The sequence below is a fragment of the Rhinoraja longicauda genome, chromosome 16, assembly GCF_053455715.1.
Source record: "Rhinoraja longicauda isolate Sanriku21f chromosome 16, sRhiLon1.1, whole genome shotgun sequence".
In the NCBI taxonomy this organism is placed as follows: domain Eukaryota; kingdom Metazoa; phylum Chordata; class Chondrichthyes; order Rajiformes; family Arhynchobatidae; genus Rhinoraja; species Rhinoraja longicauda.
Window position 1 is genome coordinate 42,879,313 of NC_135968.1, and position 14,643 is coordinate 42,893,955.

Genomic DNA, 14,643 nt, shown 5'->3' on the forward strand with positions numbered 1-14,643 from the left:
TTTCGTTTCGGACGGTTGAAACTCCCCGCGGCTTGGAGCTCCCGAATCGGTCTCTGACCAGGGACCGCTGGCTCCACGATGTGAAAGTCCACAGGCTCTCCACAGCCGATCCCCGGCAAAGGGATTGCAAGCTCCACAGTGGTAAGTCCGCGCCGTTCCCGTGGCATGAAGTGCCGGGCCGGTCACCAGGAAAAGGCCACGCCACTCCACAATGTTAGGCCGCAGTGCGGACAGAGATATGTCCGATATGCCAATGGAATGTTGGCCTTCATAACAGCCAATGGAATGTTGGCCTTCATAACAAGAGGAGTTGAGTATAGGAGCAAAGAGGTCCTTCTGCAGTTGTACAGGGCCCTAGTGAGACCGCACCTGGAGTACTGTGTGCAGTTTTGGTCTCCAAATTTGAGGAAGGATATTCTTGCTATTAAGGGCATGCAGCGTAGGTTTACTAGGTTAATTTCCGGAATGGCGGGACTGTCGTATGTTGAAATACTGGAGCGACTAGGCTTGTATACACTGGAATTTAGAAGGATGAGTGGAGATCTTATCAAAACGTATAAGATTATTAAGGGGTTGGACACGTTAGAGGCAGGAAACATGTTCCTAATGTTGGGGGAGTCCAGAACAAGGGGCCACAGTTTAAGAATAAGGGGGTAGGCCATTTAGAACTGAGATGGGGAAAAACTTTTTCAGTCAGAGAGTTGTGAATCTGTGGAATTCTCTGCCTCAGAAGGCAGTGGAGGCCAATTCTCTGAATGCATTCAAGAGAGAGCTAGATAGAGCTCTTAAGGATAGTGGAGTCAAGGGGTATGGGGAGAAGGCAGAGGGAACGGGGGGTACCGATTGAGAATGATCAGCCATGATCACATTGAATGGTAGTGCTGGCTCGAAGGGCCGAATGGCCTCCTCCTGCACCTATTGTCTATCGTCTATTGTCTATATGACACGGAAAAAAAATCGCATCTCCGTCGAGGTAAGAGATTGAAAAAAGTTTCCCCCCACCTCCACACACCCCCCCCCCCCCCCCCCCCCCCCCCCCCCCCCCCCCCCCCCCACCACCAACATAAAACAAACCAAGGAACACTAAAGGTACTCTTTAACACGTACTTAAAATAACAAAAACAGAAGGAACGACAGACAGACTGCTGGCAAGGCAGCCCTTTGCACAGCAGTGGAGTTCTTACAATATCCTAGTGATAGGTTCTTCCTAAGCCAACCAAAACAGAACCTCTCGTCCCGAAACGTCACCCATTCCTTCTCTCCAGTGATGCTGCCTGTCCCGCTGAGTTACTCCAGCATTTTGTGTCTACCTTCAGTTTAAACCAGCATCCTACACTAAAGAGATTAGCTGGTCTTTCATTTACTCCACTCCAAAGACGTAGATGTTTGTCGGTTAATTGGCTTGGTGTATGTGTAAATAGTCCCTAGTGAGTGTAGGATTGTGCTAGTGTGGGGGCATTGCTGGTCGGTTTGGACTCGGTGGGCCGAAGGGCCTGTTTCCACGCTATATCTCTAAACTAAACTAAACTAAACTACACTTAGCTTGTGGAATCTTTCTGTTGACAGATTGGCTATCATGTTGAATCCCATTAAAAACCTGAGTAGAATAATAATGTTATAAATGCAATATTCTTTATTGTTATAAATGCACTTATTACTGGGGTTTTTCCCATCTTTATTTGCTCTATTTTTCATGAAATTTAATAGGCAGCTATAAATATAATCCATATCTTATCTGCAGCACAAATGAAAAGAGCCATTATTCATAAAACAAGGTTTCTGTGTTTATAATATATTTAGACATTTTATATAACACTGCCTTTCCTACACTGCTATTATGTATTCACCTGCAGTATTTGGTTAATGACCTAATATCACTAAAGGTCATTAGTTATATGTTTAAAGTTCTGCTATCTAATTTTAATTAATCTTCCCATTTTTGTCTAGTATCTTACTAACCTATGGGGCTGCAAGGGCCACAATTTCATAATGATGGCAGCACCTCAATTATCTAGCAGAAATTGAATATTGTCATGGTTAGTTTGCATCTCGAGCTTGTACATCTTGCTATCACGAGAGTAACTCTGGTTCAGTGCCTTTCCCAGGCACCCCCAAAGCTATTAGTCATTGGCATCAACAAGAATCAACAAGCTCATCGGGAAGGCTGGCTCCGTCCTGGGGGCGGAGTTGGATTCACTGGAGATGTTCCTGGAGGGGAGGATGCTCCTCAAGCTGTGGAGCATCTTGGACAATACAGCTCACCGCCTCCGTGACACACTGGTCAACCTGAGGAGCACCTTCAGCAACAGACTGGTTCCACCAAGATGCAGCACAGAACGCCACAGGAGATCCCTTTTATAGACAATAGACAATAGGCAATAGGCACAGGAAGAGGCCATTTGGGCCTTCGAGCCAGCACCGCCATTCAATGTGATCATGGCTGATCATTCTCAATCAGTACCCCGTTCCTGCCTTCTCCCCATACCCCCTGACTCCACTATCCTTAAGAGCACTATATAGCTCTCTATTGAATGCTTTCAGAGAATTGGCCTCCACTGCCTTCTGAGGCAGAGAATTCCACAGATTCACAACTCTCTGACTGAAAAAGTTTTTCCTCATCTCAGTTCTAAATGGCTTACCCCTTATTCTTAAACTGTGGCCCCTTGTTCTGGACTCCCCCAACATTGGGAACATGTTTCCTGCCTCTAACGTGTCCAGCCCCTTAATAATCTTATACGTTTCGATAAGATCCCCTCTCATCCTTCTAAATTCCTGTGGCTATCCTCCCCCTTCTGTCATGGGGTAGATTCCCCCCCCCCCCCCCCCTCCCTCCCTCTCCCCTCCTCCCCAATCTTTACACATCCCCAATCCTGGACTTTCCACTCGTCACTTTAATTTTATGGTTCATGTATCTTGTTGTGTGTCATGACTATTGGCAGACCAATTTCCTTCCTGGGATATCGTGTCATATCGTATCGTTATAGCTATAGCTTGAGGTAGCTCAACCCTGAATGGGAATAGACATTAACACCAATTGCATGCTCAGTATGAGAATCATTACTTATGCAGTTTGCAGTAACATTTTATTATCATCTTATACGGTGAACTTCACAACCAGCCAACGTATGTGGATTGACACAAAAAGCTGGAGTAACTCAGCGGGACAGGCAGCATCTCTGGAGAGAAGGGATGGGTGACGTTTCGGTTCGAGACCCTTCTCCAGACCCTCCAACGTATGTGAAGTTAGGTTTCCTCTGTAAACCAGACTGCAATTGAATTACATAATTTTTAGCCATAATTTGTTTCATAGAAACATAGAAACATAGAAAATAGGTGCAGGAGTAGGCCATTCAGCCCTTCGAGCCTGCACCGCCATTCAATATAATCATGGCTGATCATCCAACTCAGTATCCCGTACCTGCCTTCTCTCCATACCCCCTGATCCCTTTAGCCATAAGGGCCACATCTAACTCCCTTTTAAATATAGCCCATGAACTGGCCTCAACTACCTTCTGTGGCAGAGAATTCCACAGATTCACCACTCTCTGTGTGAAAAAAACTTTCTCATCTCGGTCCTAAAAGACTTCCCCCTTATCCTTAAACTGTGACCCCTTGTTCTGGACTTCCCCAACATCGGGAACAATCTTCCTGCATCTAGCCTGTCCAACCCCTTAAGAATTTTGTAAGTTTCTATAAGATCCCCCCTCAATCTTCTAAATTCCAGCGAGTACAAGCCGAGTCTATCCAGTCTTTCTTCATATGAAAGTCCTGCCATCCCAGGAATCAATCTGGTGAACCTTCTCTGTACTCCCTCTATGGCAAGAATGTCTTTCCTCAGATTAGGAGACCAAAACTGTACGCAATACTCCAGGTGTGGTCTCACCAATGCCCTGTACAACTGCAGCAGAACCTCCCTGCTCCTATACTCAAATCCCCTCGCTATGAATGCCAAAATACCATTCGCTTTCTTCACTGCCTGCTGCACCTGCATGCCTACTTTCAATGACTGGTGTACCACGACACCCAGGTCTCGTTGCATCTCCCCTTTTCCTAATCGGCCACCATTCAGATAATAAATTTAAGATAATAAAAATAATAAGTTTCCTTTTTCTGCAATAAAATACGTGATGATGCAATAAGATCATATGGGGGGAAGTTTCCAGAAGGCCGCGTGTAAATAAATTATTATGCTGCTGATAAGGAGCAAGGAGCAAGGGGAGGAGTTGGCTGCGCCTAACGGCTGCGGCTCTCTGGCAGTCTGTTGTCTTTTTTCTTTTTTTGTGTTTGTGTCGGTGTTGGGATGGTTTTTGTTTCTGTTTTTGGCTGTGTATGTGTGGTGGGGGTGTGGGGTGTGGGGGTGGGGGGGGGTGGGGCGGGGGGAAACCTTTCTTTTATTAGGTCTCTTCCCCGGGGCGCAGCTCGCCCGCGGGGCCTTCCATCGCCCGGCACGGCTCGGCTGCGGGCCTTAACATCGCCCGGCGCGGCTCGGCCACGGGACGTTTCAGTGCCCGGTGCAGCTCGGCCGCTGGACTTAACATCGCCCGGTGCGGCCGCAGGATATTTCAGTGCCCGGCGCGGCTTGGCCGCTGGTCTTAACATCGCCAGCGCGGCTCGGCCGCGGGACATTTCAGTGCCCGGTGCGGCTCGGCCGCTGGACTTAACATCGCCCGGTGCGGCCACAGGACGTTTCAGTGCCCGGTGCGGCTCGGCCGTGGGACGTTTCAGTGCCCGGTGCGGCTTGGCCGCTGGACTTAACATCGCCCGGTGTGGCCGCGGGACATTTCAGTGCCCGGTGCGGCTTGGCGGCTGGACTTAACATCGCCAGCGCGGCTCGGCCGCGGGACGTTTCAGTGCCCGGTGCGGCTCGGCCGCTGGACTTAACATCGCCCGGTGTGGCCGCGGGATGTTTCAGTGCCCGGTGCGGCTTGGCCGCTGGACTTAACATCGCCAGCGCGGCTCGGCCACGGGACGTTTCAGTGCCCGGTGCGGCTCGGCCGCTGGACTTAACATCGCCCGGTGCGGCCACAGGACGTTTCAGTGCCCGGTGCGGCTCGGCCGCGGGACGTTTCAGTGCCCGGTGCGGCTTGGCCGCTGGACTTAACATCGCCCGGTGTGGCCGCGGGACATTTCAGTGCCCGGTGCGGCTTGGCGGCTGGACTTAACATCGCCAGCGCGGCTCGGCCGCGGGACGTTTCAGTGCCCGGTGCGGCTCGGCCGCTGGACTTAACATCGCCCGGTGTGGCCGCGGGATGTTTCAGTGCCCGGTGCGGCTTGGCCGCTGGTCTTAACATCGCCAGCGCGGCTCGGCCACGGGACATTTCAGTGCCCGGTGCGGCTCGGTTGCTGGACTTAACATCGCCCGGTGTGGCCGTGGGACGTTTCGGTGCCCGGGGCGGCTCGGCCGGGGGGCCTTCCATCCCCTTGCGGGGGCTGTGCGTGTCGTTTGCCTCGGTAGGTGACGAGCTGCCTGTCCGTGGGTGCGGGGGGAAGAGAGGGGAAGTTTTGTTGCCTCCATCACAGTGAGGGGGTGTTTGGAGTCACTGTGATGGATGTTTGTGTTGGGGTCGGGTGTCCTGTGTTCTTTTCTTTTTTGCTGTGTTTTGTGTGACTGCTGAAATTTCGCTCGGTGTTGTGCCGAGTGACAATAAAGTGTTGTTATGTTATGTTATGTTATGTTACAAGTCAGATAATCTCATGCTAAATTGGCCCAACTAATAGCAAACCTATCTGGTGCATTCTCAAATCATATAAGGAATGTATCATTAATCTTCTCTTTGTTCTTGCTGCCAAAAGAAAGAAAAAGAATCTATGAATAATACCGAATAAGAGATATAAAATAGATTGAATTACATAGTTTCAAAAAGGAAAACATCAGCAGTAGCACCATGTGCCATTGAGGATTCATCCTGTACAACTTGCTCCACTAAGAGTCCCATGGCACTCTGATATTCCTTCGTTTATGAAGGGACTGTCACACTCACCAAATAATGTGTCATACGAGCTCTTCCTGTGCACAGTTAATTTCATAGCCCTCTTTAAGCTAGTGCATCTGACAAGAGGCAGGAAATAAAGAAGTAACTGTTCAACAGGGAGTTACATAAAAAGGCCTGGCTGGCAGGACAAAAACAACTGCACAACCGCCACTTTCTGTCAGAAAATATAAAGGTTGGCATTTCCAAAGCTGTGCCCAGAAAGCCTCACACTGATTCGTTGGCATTTTCTAAAGAGCTCAGATGAATTTTCTGCAAATTGTTCTTTGCCTGACACCACAGGCCAGGATGCTCCAAGGTTTTATTATCATTTGTAACATTTATTGCACTAACAACCTTCGCTCTTCGAGATGAAACAGGAATGATTATTTACACCTTAACGATCTGTGGATGGGATCTCCTGATCCTAGGAAATTATCTCAGGTGCTCAGCTAGAACCTCCAGCTTTTTGTGTCAATCTTCAGCTTAAACCAGCATACACAGTTCCTTGGAGAGAAGGAATGCGTGACGTTTCAAGTCAAGTCAAGTTTATTTGTCACATACACCTACACGATGTGCAGTGAAATGAAAGTGGCAATGCCTGCGGATTGTGCACAAAAAAGAATTACAGTTACAGCATATGAATAAAGTTAATAAAGTTACTATAGTGTAGACAAAATGTAGTCTCTGGAGTTATAAAAGTTGGCAGTCCTGATGGGAAGAAGCTCCGTCTCATCCTCTCCGTTTTCACAGCGTGACAGCGGAGGCGTTTGCCTGACCGTAGCATCTGGAACTGTCCGTTACAGGGGTGGCAGGGGTCCCTCATAATCTTACTTGCTCTGGATCTGCACCTCCTGATGTATAGGTCCTGCAGGGGGACGAGTGTAGTTCCCATAGTGCGTTCTGCCGAACGCACTACTCTCTGCAGGGCCATCCTGTCCTGGGCAGAGCTGTTCCCAAACCAGACTGTAATGTTCCTGGACAAGATGCCTTCTACAGCCCCAGAGTAGAAGCAATGAAGGATCCTCAGAGACACTCTGAATTTCCTCAGTTGTCTAAGGTGGTAAAAGCGCTACTTACCTTACCCACCAGTGCGGCAATGTGCGTTGCCCACGTCAGATCCTCTGTGATGCGGACTCCCAAGTATTTAAAACTGCTCACCCTAGCCACAGTAGACCCATTTATCTCCAGTGGCGTGTACGTCCTTGGATGTTTAGCCCTTCTAAAGTACACAATCAGCTCCTTAATTTTAGTGACATTCAAGAGGAGGCTATTGTCCTGACACCAGAGTGCCAAATCAGCCACCTCCTCCCGGTAGGCCTTCTCATCGTTGTTGGAGATCCGGCCCACCACCACAGTGTCATCAGCAAACTTGATGATGGAGTTTGAGCTGAACCTGGCCCCACAGTCATGTGTGTACAGGGAGTACAGTAGGGGGCTAAGGACGCAGCCCTGGGGGGATCCTATGTTCAGGGTGAGGGAGCCAGATGTGTGTTCCCCCATCCTGACCACTTGGGGCCTGGCAGTGAGAAAGTCCAGGACCCAGGCACACAGAGGGGTGCTAAGCCCCAGTTCCAGCAGCTTCTCAACCAGTCTGCTGGGGACTATTGTGTTGAATGCTGAACTAAAATCAATGAACAGCATCCTCACATAGCCCCCCTGGCTGTCCAGATGAGAGAGAGCGGTGTGCAGAACCTGGGAGACCGCATCATCCATGGACCTGTTCGGACAGTATGCGAACTGTAGTGGGTCCATGTTGCGAGGAAGGAGGGCACAGATGTGCTTCTTGATTAGCCTCTCAAAGCATTTCATGACAACCGAGGTGAGGGCCACCGGTCGGTAGTCATTTAAACACGCTGGAGAGGCATTCTTTGGCACCGGTACAATGATGGATCTTTTGAAGCATGCAGGGACCACGGACTTGGCCAAGGAGAGGTTGAATATTGTGGTGAGCACTGGAGCAAGCTGAGTAGCACAAGACTTTAGCACTCGCCCAGATATACCATCTGGGCCTCCAGCTTTCCTCGTGTTCACACGCGTCAGAGCCCACCTCACGTCATGCTCGGACACCGAGAATGTGTGCACATCCCCGGCGGTGGATCCCCCTCCAGCCTCGCTAGCCAGCGCCCCCTCGGTGCTGTTTTTAGACGGCGAGCTGGTGGTGTTACCCGTCTCAAACCGTGCATAAAAAGAGTTCAGGTCATCAGCTAAGGAGGAGCTGGCACTTCCGGTTGAGGGGGTGCTGGACCTGTAGCTAGTTATAGTCCGTAGCCCCTGCCAAAGGCGCCTGGTGTCCTGCTGCTCCATCTGTGACTCCATCTTGTCCCGGTACCTCCTTTTTGCATCCTTCACTGCCCTTCGCAGTCGGTAGGACTCTCCCTTGTAGTCGTCCATGTTGCCGGGTCGAGACTCTTCTTCAGACTAGTGATCTCGACCCGAAATATCACCCTTTCCTTCTCTCCAGAGATGCTGAGTTACTCCAGCTTTTCGTGTTTATCTTCGATTTAAACCAGCATCTGCAGTTCCTGCCTACAAATCTACAATTCCTTCCTATACATAGAATCTGTTCAATATTTAATCAGTTTCCTTCGATACTTAAGACAATGAAATAATATTGGGTGCATTTCTGTATCAAAATATTACTAGAAATAAACATAGTTCCACTATGTCGGGAGTAATGTTAGAAAATGCAAGCTGACTGAGCAGATCTAGAAAATATGTGCTGGATCGTCCTTACATGTGCATCGTAACTTATTTGATCATTAACAAAATAATGGCATTTGTTTAAGGTTTCATTGTGCTCTCATCCCTCCATTTATATGTCTTATTGTTGCTAAGATGAATTTTGTTCGAATTAAGTAGTTTGAACATGTAGATACAAAGTTAACTGGCAAACAAGGAACTTACATTAAGCGGAATAAATTGGAAGCTTTGTGTCGGAAGGAATTGCAGGTGTTGGTTTACGCCGAAGACAGGCACAAAATGCTGGAGTAACTCAGCGGGACAGACAGCATCTCTGGATAGAAGGAGTGGGTGATGGCCCTTCTTCAGATTGGTCTGAAGTCTGGTACAGAATGGATTTGAACCGAAACGTCGCCAAACCTTCTATCCAAAGATGCTGCCTGTCCCGCTGAGTTGCATCAGTCTTAAATTGTAAGCTTTTCCCTCATCACAGAACGTCCCTTTCAGCAATTCAATGAAATGTTGACAGACAAATTCATCTTTGGAGGACTGGAACTTTGATTACATTGTCATATGAAATGTTTGATTTGTTTCCCTCTGTGATAAAACTTATAAAGTTTAATATTAGCTGTGGAGCACTTTATAACACCCTGAACTGCTACAGTATGTAAGTTTAGTTTAGTTTAGGTGAGATTAGTTTAATTTGGTTTGGTTTAGTTTAGTTTAGTTTAGTTTAGTTTAGTTTATTGTCACGTGTACTGAGGTACAGTGAAAAGCTTTTGTTGCATGCTAACCAGTCAGTGTAAAGATAACACATGCTTGCAATCGATCCATTTACAGTATAGATACACGAACGAATGAATGAATGAATGAATGAATGAATACGTTTATTGGCCAAGAATGTGCATATATCAAGAACGTGCCTTGGTGCTTCGATCACAAGTGAAAACACAAACATACAGTTAACAATTAAGAATAAAGGGCAAGTCCCACTTAGGTGATTTTAAGGCGACTGCCGGTGACTAGGCTGTCGCCGACAGTTCGCCGGGGTGTCGCGGGCATGATCGTGAGGAGTCTTCCAAGAATCGTAGTGGATCTCAGAGCGTCGCTGAGAAATCATCCGGAGTGAAATTTCTCAGCGACAGCTGGCTTGTCGCCAGGTATCGTTGCTTATTGCGGGCGCTGTCGCATGCTGTCCCCAGGTTTACTAGTTTCTCTTAGATGCATTTAGAAGCACGTAATATTAAAATAAGTAAAGTCATTTCAAAATACCATAAAATACTTGTGTTTAACCAATTTATTTACCGTCTGGACATTTGACAGGTAGATTGGAGGCGACAGTTTGACGGTCAGGTAAGCGTGGGAATTTCACGATGTTTATGGCCATCAGCCATTACATTTAAAGTGGGTTCCCAACCCAGATATGCAACCCAGAAACCAGATATGCATCTCCTATACATTTTCAAAGAATGCCCACACACTTTTCACAAAAATCCATTTAACCACTTTTAAAATGAAATTTCTTAATACTGCCATTCGTAAACTGTAAGTCAATCCAGTTTATGCCTTGTTAAAGTGAAGCTTGGTTTTTAAGTAACCCGGGCAAGATGTTATAGTTTAAAAACTCTCAAGCACTTACCGACTTGTCAGTGATTTCAGCGAAAATTAGGACGCCGGAGAAGCATTGACAGCGTGGGAATTTCGCGATGTTTCCAAAGACGGTGTAATCTCGACCTGACTCGGCCTTGTCGTGACAGTCGCCGGCAGTCGCCTAAAAAAATCGCCTAAGTGGGACAGTTCCTTAAAGCATAAACACATCAAAACAATAAGGAAACAACATTACGGTCTAAGCACGTGAGTGAAAATAAACCAGAGCAAAAAAGAGACTACAGACTTTGGTTATTGAGTAGATCTACTACTCGTGAAAACAAATACATGATAAGGGAATAGCGTTTAGTGTAAGATAAAGCCAATAAAATCCAATCAAAGATAGTCCGAGGGTCTCCAGATGAGGCGGACAATTGTTAAATGCAAGCATTTCTTTATTTTCTTAAATACGATAGTGGTGCAAAGCCCGGCTTTTGTCTATTAGCTGCTGCGTTGAATTTTCTTTTGCACTTTCTGTGCACGCAGCAAAAAACTGCAACAAAGACATAGGTAACATACATCTGACGAAACCGATTGACTTTCCTGACAGCCACGGTGGGTGGAATTGGGTCTTGCTCCGCCTGCTTTTCAGGGGTAACGAGGTTCCAATTACATAAACTACTCCATGGAGCGCCTGGAATTCATAAGGTGCTGCAATATCCCCGACAATATTTAATTCGTCCTCTCCACCTTTCTCATCACTCAGGGCCCACCTGAGAACTACTGCCTGTCCATTGTTAGACGTCTGCAGCTGTCCGGACTCATAGAGATGATGTTTAGTGACTAATGAAACTTCCCACTCCTGCCCAAACCACCACTCACACCGATATCTTCACAGACAGTCTTGCGCTTCACCCGGAATGAGTTCAGGGCCACGAAATGATCATTATCCTTTGGATAGACGTTCAGATAATTCCTGGCGTGCCAGTGTCTGTCACAATGGCTGCTTACAATGGATTCTTCCATGTACCAAGCAGGAGTTTTATACCCAGTGCTGTAATTAGGAGTGGCCCGGCGCAAATTGGAGGAACAGCACCTGACATTTCACTTGGGCAGTTAACACCCAGGACATTGACATCTCCAACTTCAAGTAACCCTTGCTCTCCCTCTCCATCCCCCTTCCTAGTTCTCCGACCAGTCTGACTGGGGAGAAGGCAGGAACGGGGTACTGATTGAGAATGATCAGCCATGATCACATTGAATGGCGGTGCTGGCTCGAAGGGCCGAATGGCCTCCTCCTGCACCTATTGTCTATTGTCTATTGGCTGTCCCACTGATTAAATGTTATCTCTGTATGCTTCGTTGTCACCTTCCCCTAGCTAACAATTTCCTTTGATCTGCATCCCCTTTCATATCTCCTTTTGCACACCTTACACTTCCTCATCTCAGTGCCTCCCTCTTCCCCGACTCTCATGCTGAAGAAGGGTCTCGACCCGAAACATCAACCATTCCTTCTCTCCAGAGATGCTGCCTGTCCCATTGAGTTACTCCGGCATTTTGTGTCTATCTTCGGATCAATCTATAAAGCAGGTGATAAGTTTCTCGTTGGTTAATTTTGAACTCCTAATTTATTTCCCTATGAAAGCAACAAAATGTAAAAAAATCATTGTGGTTTTTAGATTTCCGCAGAAGGAGGACGATGTTGATTGCATGTATGTAATCATAGGCACAAAATGCTGGAGTAACTCAGAGGGACGGGCAGCATCTCTGGAGAGAAGGAATGGGTGTCGTTTCGGATCGAGACCCTTCTGCAGACCATATTGATCATATTGCCTTTGTCACCAATTCCGTGGCTAACGTAAGTTGTTGTTGTTGTTGTTGTTCGTCCTTTGGGTCGGAAGATGACCACGACTTCACTTTCAGTTGGAGGATTGGTGACTGTGGGTCCGGAAGTGACTGGTGAGGCCAATCCGGGCCCGGAAGGCAGGCCCACACGTAGGACACAAGTGGATGGGTGCTGCAATGGAAGTGGAGGTAGCCCGGGCCTTGCGTGCGGTGCGTTTCCTCTGGGTCTTTGCAGTGCGTCTGTTCTCTGCTGCACGGGCTCCTGTGGTGAGCTTGCTACGCCAGGTTGGATGGTCCAGAGCAAGAGACTCCCAAGTGCTGAGGTTGATGTCCAAGTCTTTGAGGGACACTTTGAGGCAGTCCTTAAACCGTTTCTTCTGTCCTCCTACTGAGTAAACGCATTGCATTAATGTTGTACCTCCTCTGTGTTCACATGCATACAATTAATCCCAGTCGCAGTCCTGACCCTGTAATTTCATGGCAAACCTTGCTAAATCTATTTCGATGTTGGAAGCCTGAACAGATGACTCCTTGGGGACACAATGAGTAATGGCCCTTGAGCTGGACTTGAGCTGGAGCGGAGGAGCAGCAGAACATAACACTTGGCAAAGCTACAAGATATCAAGCCCACTACTGGATGTGAACACCAAGGTTCAAGTACTGGAACAGATGGCTGGGAATGAATGTTAGCTACTGCTCATCTCCATTCTGCATGCAATGTGATTTATTTCAACTAATTGGTGCAGACTTCATCAGTGCATCCTTATTGCAAGTACTCACCAAATTGGTCCTGTTAAAAAATTATTTCGAACAACAAAGCAGCTGTTTGCTTAGCGTGCAGTACTGGGTGCCACGCCGGAAACTGCAATCTCCTTTATTGACTTTTCTGTATTTACACATAACTGTTAGCCATGATGTCAAAGGCAACAGTGTGACAAAAACATGGCGAGACTGAAGAATTATCAGTTAAACACCGAAGCAAATGGCATATCTAATGGTTGGAGCAATGGGAGTTTGTTGGAACGGGGTAAGATTTAGATTTTTAGAGATACAGCGCGGAAACAGGCCCTTCGGCCCACCGAGTCCGCGCCGCCCAGCGATCCCCGCACACTAACACTATCCTACACACACTAGGGACAATTTTTACATTTGCCCAGCCAATTAACCTACAAACCTGCACGTCTTTGGAGTGTGGGAGGAAACCGAAGATCTCGGAGTAAACCCACGCAGGTCACGGGGAGAACGTACAAACTCCATGCAGACGGCGCCCGTAGTCAGGATCGAACCTGAGTCTCCGGCGCTGCATTCGCTGTAAGGCAGCACCTCTACCGCTACGCCACCATGCCGGCCCGGTAACTCATTCTTCAACACTGAGCAGGTTTCGGTTAAAAGATGTTGAGTTAAATATGAGGAGATAATGCAAACCAAGGAGATCCAGTGTCTTGGTGCACAGGGCAATTAGTTTAGTTTGGTTTAGTTTAGTTTAAAGATGCAGTGTGGTAAACAGGCCCTTCGGCCCACCGAGTCAGTGCCGACCAGCGATCACCACACATTCACACTGTCCTGCACACATTAGGGACAATGGACATTTATACCAAGCCAACTAACCTACAAACCTGTACGCATTTGGAGTGTGGGAGGAAACCGAAGATCCAGGAGAAAACCCACGCGGTCGCGGGGAGAACGTACAAACTCCGTACAGACCCTCAGTTGGGATCAAACCCGGGTTTCTGGCACTGCAAGCGTTGTAAGGCAGCAACTCTACCGCTGCACCACCATTAGTCTAATATGATTAGTCTAATAATGCCCTAGGATTAGGATAGCTTCTTAACTAATGCAATTAAAGGATCGAGGAATAAGTTTGGATAACCACCTGAGGGGAGGATGAATGCCAGTGGGTGATTCATGGATGTATCTGTTCAGACATTCAGCAGAACCCGTCATTGGGTTGTCTCGGACCCCATCCATTTAGATTTAGAGATACAGCGCGGAAACAGGCCCTTCGGCCCACCGAGTCCGTGCCGCCCAGCGATCCCCGCACATTAACACCATCCTACACACACTAGGGACAATTTTTTTTTTTTACATTTACCCAGTCAATTAACCTACGTCTTTGGAGTGTGGGATGAAACCGAAGATCTCGGAGAAAACCCACGCAGGTCACGGGGAGAACGTACAAACTCCCTACAGATGGCGCCCGTAGTCAGGATCGAACCTGAGTCTCCGGCGCTGCATTCGCTGTAAGGCAGCAACTCTACCGCTGTGCCACCGTGCCGCACAATTGGTGCAAGACCTGCTAAATCAGACCCAAAAAGACAAAAGGACAGAAATACAAATTGCCTTAGAAAAACGAAAAGAAAAGAGAACAAAAAGGAAAAGTAAGAACGTTCCAAAATGTATTGTGTTGGAAGGAACTGCAGATGCTGTTTAAACTGAAGATAGACACAAAATGCTGGAGTAACTCAGCGGGTCAGGCAGCATCTCTGGAGAAAAGAAATAGGTGACGTTTCGGGTCGAGACCCATCTTCAGACTGAGAGTCAGGGGAAAGGAAAACGAGAG